Consider the following 8,293-nt stretch of genomic DNA (forward strand, 5'->3'; position numbering starts at 1 on the left):
TCCCTGAGAACGCAGAGCCGATGGAAAGAGAACCAGGGAACGGTAGAAGGATGGATGATACAAGCAAAAGCGGAGGTCCCGCAGGACCAGAGGCACAAACGCCAAAGGTGCGGCCAGCAGCAAGAGAAGCTTAGAGTCCCCAACGGACAATAGCGACCAGTCCTCGGACGATGAGCAAGGAAAAAGGAGGAAAGCCCACCTTCATCAAAGGACGAGGCAAAACGCAACAGTGACCGGTAACACCGACAACGCTCTCCAGCTCCAGGAACCTGGGAGCAGCAACGTTCAGCTTCGGGGCACTGGGAGCAGCGACGCGCCCAATGCACCCCAACTCCGGAATGCCAGGGGCAGCAACGCGGAGAGCGAGGTCCCCCAACTCCGGGCAACCGGGGGCAGCACGGTGGCGGTGGAGAGCGAGGCACCAACGACAGCCGAGGAGCCTGACCTGGCCGAGGATCTCACGGACACACCACCCCACGAGAGCCCGCCGTTGACCCCTGAGCGCGGACCCTCCCCCAATGGAGGACAGGCCTCCTTCCTCAGCCCAAGGACCGTCCAGAAGTTCCTGCACACCACACAAATGCAGAATCCGGACCGAGGGTCCCAAATGGACAGTAACACAGAACCCGGACTGATACGATTGTGAGACCATAATGTTTTGTTCTTTTGTATTTTTAAAATGGATTTGAAAAATTACATCCATAAACGTGCATGGTATCGTGGCGTAACCCTGAACTACCTGTCCAGAGTCAAGAGGGATCTGCTGTTCTTGCAGGATCCTGCACCTCAGCAACTACCGGCAGTGGTCATGCACGTGTACCCAGGGGCAGTCGATCTGGTCAGGAGGCAACGCCAACCGTTCCTCGGGCCTGGGGATTCTGCTGCGAGGAGGCCGATTTACCATCACCGAGGTTAAGGAGGTGGTGGTGGTGGGGGGGCCGCCTGCTCGTAGCAGACGTTCTGTACAAGAACGCCCCTCTCCGACTGATCAATGTGTACGCCCCGACCCTCAGGAGCGAGTGGCTGGAGGTCTCCCAACATCTCCCAATGCTGCCAGCGATCTCCAGGCCGATCGTTCTCACCAGAGACTTCAGCTGCATCATCGATGCGGCTGGACGATCCAGCAGGGGCGGAGGTATGCTAGACACCACGTCCAAACTCCCGATGGAGGCGGTGAAAGCCGCAAAGCTTCGCGACGTCTCCAGCAACCCTGCAGACGGAGCGCCGCAGAGATGCACCTGCTCCAGGCCAGGCGGGTCCGTCCGTTCCAGGATAGACTTCCCATTCGTATCTCCAACACTCAAGGTCAGATCCACCGACGTCCAGCTAGTGTTCTTCTCTGACCACTGCCTCCTACTGGCCGACTGTCAATCGCAGGAGGACCAGAGGGCGGGCAGCGGGGTATGGAAGGTGAACGTGAGACTGTTGACCCCAGTGAACATCGAGGAACTAGAGAGGGATTGCACTGGTGGGAAGCGATCATGGCCAACATCAAGAGGTTCTTCATCCTCAACGGTGTTCAGAAGGCGAGAGAGAGAGAGACAGAGGGAAGTGTCACAACTCCAGAAAAGCATGCAGGATCTGCTGCAGTCGATGGGGGTCGATGTCAGGGAGGAACTCCGAGAGGTGAAGGGCCAGCAAGCCTCGCTCTTCGCCTCCGAGGCCTCCAAGATCATCTTCCGGTCCAGGGTCCGCTCCGTGGAGCAGGGCGAGAAGTGCTCGTGCTTCTTCTTCCAGAAGCTGCACAGAGAGAGACCTCTGTGGTCAGCAGCCTGAAAGAGGAAGACGGCTCGGTGACATCCTCGCAGGCCGACACACTGAGGATCAGCAAATCCCTTTATGCCGGGCTGTATGACGCGAAGCCCACGGACAGCATGGCCTCCCAGCCCTTCCTGTCCTCTATCACAGAGATCTTACAGGACAGCGAGCGGGAGAGCACGGATTGGCCACTGACCTTGGACGAGCTGACAGAGGCCGTCCGGTCCTTCGAGAAGAGCAGAACTCCCGGAAACTTACCGGTCGAGTTGCTCTCGGCTCTGTGGGACTGGATAGGCCCAGACCTGCTGGAAGTGTAGGGGGCGGGGCGGGCATGCTATTGGCAGGCAGCATGCCAGAGTCTGAGGAATGGCATCATCACCCTCATCGACAAGCGGAAGGGGGGGAGAGGGAAGAAATCAGAAATTGGCAAACCCATCTCCTTGTTAAAGGTCGACTACAAGATTCTGTCCAAGGCCATCTCCAACAGGCTCAAGTCTGACCTGTTCTGTACCTGGAAGGACAATCTCTGATTGTAACAATGAGATCATAGTGTCTATGATCTGCACTGTATTGCTTTGAACTTCTGTGTCACATTTCATGCCCTTTATTGAACTGTGTTTAAACCGTGTGTATCTTTAAATTTTATGAAATAAAGTATATTTTGAAATGTAAAGAAAAACCTTGCTAACCATTATACATTGGAAAGGTGACTCGGGGGAGGTTATAACACCACCACATCCTTCCTCGGAGTGAGATGGTTGCCTTGTATGAAATCGCCGATGAGTGCAGCTTCCTCGTCCTCCCCCCCCCACTGCTTTTTTCTCTCCAGCCACACCAAGGGACCCGAGTGCGTCCCTCATCTCACCAACCCTCTCCGTGAGGTGAGGGGAGGAGGAGGTGAGAGGGGCGGCTGGAGATGCACTTGGGAGGGCGGTCGGCCGAGGGACTCGCGATGCTCTTCGAATGGCCGCCTTTTAGTTCGGGGGGCTGAGTGTTGGTCAAGAGTCCAATTGACCACTTGGCTGAAGACTTGCGTCAACCCTTGAGGTGTCAAAGGTCACCCTCAACACCAAAGACTGGTTGAGATGAACAGCCAGCGTTCCCCGTTTGTGCATTCCCCGAAACTCTGCTCTGTAACATTTTTGGAACTTTTATATAACTTGGAAGGTAATTCAATGCCAACAAGTAATGGCCCCAGTGCCCTCTTCTACCTCTGGGTTCTCTGAGCGTCTCTCCACAAGGTGGTAACCTGTGCTGGAGCCTGGTTTCAAGGGCACTGTTACCTCACCGAGCGGCGGAGAGGATGGACCTTATTCCCACCGTACCAGCAAGGGGTAGGGGGAAGAGGGGGTGGAAGGGGTTTCGTGAGGAGTAAATCTACCTCAGAGTCTTAACAAAATTCCAAAAATTATCCCGCTCCGTCTAATTTTCAGCGTGAATTCTACATACTGTATAAAAAAACAACCCAGGGCCAAAATTGGACCTCCCGTGGCGTTGCTCTTGCTGGGCGTGCCCCATCTCTGAGTCGGCCATCTTAGTTCTCTGCTGCCTTTCCCTTCTCTTGAGTGCTGTTTTCCGTCTCCGCCTCTTCGGCGTGGCCCCCTCGATAATGCACCAGGCAGCGATCCGGACGGTTACGCTCCGTTCCCACCCAGCCCCCCCACCACCCGCGTGCCCGTCGGCGGCCTCTAGCGTTGACCGTAATACTTTAGAAAGGACGAGCGGCCTGGGATTTATGTGGTGCCTTATCAGGCCTGGCGGAAACACCTCAAAACACTTCCCATCCAAAGAGTTACTCTGGAGTGCAGCGAATGTTATGCAGGCAGATCCAGCAAAGACCAGATATTGATGTGCGTTTGGCGGTGTTGCTTGAGGTGCTAATGTTGGCCCAGGTCACCCGTGGAGGGCTCCATGCCATGCCTTCTTCCATGCCATGCCATGTGATTGGGGTGTCCTCTGAAGAACGGCGCCCAATCACCAACAACATTCACGGGAAGAATGATTCTGATTGAGTCATGTGAGGTTGGCCACATCCCTCGACGAGCGGGAGAGGGAGCAGGATTGGATCGTGCCAGTGGTCTGCTGGGGACGGACCAATCCAACAGGGCAAATGGCCTTTCTCGTGTGCTCCAGCGGGCCGGAGTTACAAGTCATAGAGAGCTCGGCGAACCCTTACAGACCGCAGAGTCCCCCCGGGATGCTGCTCTCAAACACAGAGAATTACATGCCACAGCCCACAAGTCAGCCATGAGCAGCCAGCCATGAGAGGTATCTTCCACCTCGATCGCTTCAGAGAGTGCGGCCCGCAGTAAAAGGATGGGAAACAACATCATTGTCAACAAGTCAGAACACTTCAACACCCATCACTAACTCTGTATTACACAGTGTGTACAGACCCATCACTAACCCTGTATTACACAGTGTTTACAGACCCATCACTAACCCTGTATATTACACAGTGTGTACAGACCCATCATTAACCCTGTATTACACAGTGTGCACAGACCCATCACTAACCCTGTATTACACAGTGTGTACAGACCCATCACTAACCCTGTATTACACAGTGTGTACAGACCCATCATTAACCCTGTATTACACAGTGTGTACAGACCCATCACTAACCCTGTATTACACAGTGTGTACAGACCCATCACTAACCCTGTATTACACAGTGTGTACAGACCCATCACTAACCCTGTATTACACAGTGTGTACAGACCCATCATTAACCCTGTATTACACAGTGTGTACAGACCCATCACTAACCCTGTATTACACAGTGTGTACAGACCCATCACTAACCCTGTATTACACAGTGTGTACAGACCCATCACTAACCCTGTATTACACAGTGTGTACAGACCCATCATTAACCCTGTATTACACAGTGTGTACAGACCCATCACTAACCCTGTATTACACAGTGTGTACAGACCCATCACTAACCCTGTATTACACAGTGTGTACAGACCCATCACTAACCCTGTATTACACAGTGTGTACAGACCCATCATTAACCCTGTATTACACAGTGTGTACAGACCCATCACTAACCCTGTATTACACAGTGTGTACAGACCCATCACTAACTCTGGATTACACAGTGTGTACAGACCCATCACTAACCCTGTATTACACAGTGTGTACAGACCCATCACTAACCCTGTATTACACAGTGTGTACAGACCCATCACTAACCCTGTATTACGCAGTGTGTACAGACCCATCACTAACCCTGTATATTACACAGTGTGTACAGACCCATCACTAACTCTGTATTACACAGTGTGTACAGACCCATCATTAACCCTGTATTACACAGTGTGTACAGACCCATCACTAACCCTGTATTACACAGTGTGTACAGACCCATCATTAACCCTGTATTACACAGTGTGTACAGACCCATCACTAACCCTGTATTACACAGTGTGTACAGACCCATCACTAACCCTGTATTACACAGTGTGTACAGACCCATCACTAACCCTGTATTACACAGTGTGTACAGACCCATCATTAACCCTGTATTACACAGTGTGTACAGACCCATCACTAACCCTGTATTACACAGTGTGTACAGACCCATCAATAACCCTGTATTACACAGTGTGTAAAGACCCATCATTAACCCTGTATTACACTGTGTGTACAGACCCATCACGAACCCTGCATATTACACAGTGTGTACAGACCCATCACTAACCCTGTATTACACAGTGTGTACAGACCCATCACTAACCCTGTATTACACAGTGTGTACAGACCCATCATTAACCCTGTATTACACAGTGTGTACAGACCCATCATTAACCCTGTATTACACAGTGTGAACAGACCCATCACTAACCCTGTATTACACAGTGTGTACAGACCCATCACTAACCCTGTATATTACACAGTGTGTACAGACCCATCACTAACCCTGTATAACACAGTGTGTACAGACCCATGATTAACCCTGTATTACACTGTGTGTACAGACCCATCACTAACCCTGTATTACACAGTGTATACAGACCCATCACTAACCCTGTATTACACAGTGTGTACAGACCCATCACTAACCCTGTATTACACAGTGTGCACAGACCCATCATTAACCCTGTATTACACAGTGTGTACAGACCCATCACTAACCCTGTATTACGCAGTGTGTACAGACCCATCACTAACCCTGTATATTACACAGTGTGTACAGACCCATCACTAACACTGTCTTACACAGTGTGTACAGACCCATCACTAACCCTGTATTACACAGTGTGTACAGACCCATCATTAACCCTGTATTACACAGTGTGTACAGACCCATCACTAACCCTGTATTACGCAGTGTGTACAGACCCATCACTAACCCTGTATTACGCAGTGTGTACAGACCCATCACTAACCCTGTATTACACAGTGTGTACAGACCCATCACTAACCCTGTATTACGCAGTGTGTACAGACCCATCACTAACCCTGTATATTACACAGTGTGTACAGACCCATCACTAACCCTGTCTTACACAGTGTGTACAGACCCATCACTAACCCTGTATTACACAGTGTGTACAGACCCATCATTAACCCTGTATATTACACAGTGTGTACAGACCCATCACTAACCCTGTATTACACAGTGTGCACAGACCCATCATTAACCCTGTATTACACAGTGTGTACAGACCCATCACTAACCCTGTATTACGCAGTGTGTACAGACCCATCACTAACCCTGTCTTACACAGTGTGTACAGACCCATCACTAACCCTGTATTACACAGTGTGTACAGACCCATCACTAACCCTGTATTACACAGTGTGTACAGACCCATCACTAACTCTGTATTACACAGTGTGTACAGACCCATCACTAACCCTGCATTACACAGTGTATACAGACCCATCACTAACTCTGTATTACACAGTGTGTACAGACCCATCACTAACCCTGTATTACACAGTGTGTACAGAACCATCACCAACCCTGTATTACACAGTGTGTACAGACCCATCACTAACCCTGTATTACACAGTGTATACAGACCCATCACTAACTCTGTATTACACAGTGTGTACAGACCCATCACTAACCCTGCATTACACAGTGTATACAGACCCATCACTAACTCTGTATTACACAGTGTGTACAGACCCATCACTAACCCTGCATTACACAGTGTGTACAGACCCATCACCAACCCTGTATTACACAGTGTGTACAGACCCATCATTAACCCTGTATATTACACAGTGTGTACAGACCCATCACTAACCCTGTATATTACAGTGTGTACAGACCCATCATTAACCCTGTATTACACAGTGTGTACAGACCCATCACTAACCCTGTATATTACACAGTGTGTACAGACCCATCATTTACCCTGTATTACACAGTGTGTACAGACCCATCACTAACCCTGTATATTACACAGTGTGTACAGACCCATCACTAACCCTGTATTACACAGTGTATACAGACCCATCATTAACCCTGTATTACACTGTGTGTACAGACCCATCACGAACCCTGTATTACACAGTGTATACAGACCCATCACTAACCCTGTATTACACAGTGTGCACAGACCCATCATTAACCCAGTATTACACAGTGTGTACAGACCCATCACTAACCCTGTATTACGCAGTGTGTACAGACCCATCACTAACCTTGTATATTACACAGTGTGAACAGACCCATCACTAACCCTGTATATTACACAGTGTGTACAGACCCATCACTAACCCTGTATTACACAGTGTGTACAGACCCATCACTAACCCTGTATTACACAGTGTGTACAGACCCATCACTAACCCTGTATATTACACAGTGTGTACAGACCCATCACTAACCCTGTATTACACAGTGTTTACAGACCCATCATTAACCCTGTATTACACTGTGTGTACAGACCCATCACTAACCCTGTATTACACAGTGTGTACAGACCCATCATTAACCCTGTATTACACAGTGTGTACAGACCCATCACTAACCCTGTATTACACATTGTGCACAGATCATTAACCCTGTATTACACAGTGTGTACAGACCCATCACTAACCCTGTATTACGCAGTGTGTACAGACCCATCACTAACCCTGTACATTACACAGTGTGTACAGACCCATCACTAACCCTGTATTACACAGTGTGTACAGACCCATCATTAACCCTGTATTACACAGTGTGTACAGACCCATCACTAACCCTGCATTACACAGTGTGTACAGACCCATCACTAACCCTGTATTACACAGTGTGTACAGACCCATCACTAACCCTGTACTACACAGTGTGTACAGACCCATCACTAACCCTGCATAACACAGTGTGTACAGAACCATCACCAACCCTGTATTACACAGTGTGTACAGACCCATCATTAACCCTGTATATTACACAGTGTGTACAGACCCATCACTAACCCTGTATATTACACAGTGTGTACAGACCCATCATTAACCCTGTATTACACAGTGTGTACAGACCCATCACCAACCCTGTATTACACAGTGTGTACAGACCCATCAT

This window comes from Heptranchias perlo, chromosome 35 (genome assembly GCF_035084215.1).
Source record: "Heptranchias perlo isolate sHepPer1 chromosome 35, sHepPer1.hap1, whole genome shotgun sequence".
NCBI lineage: Eukaryota > Metazoa > Chordata > Chondrichthyes > Hexanchiformes > Hexanchidae > Heptranchias > Heptranchias perlo.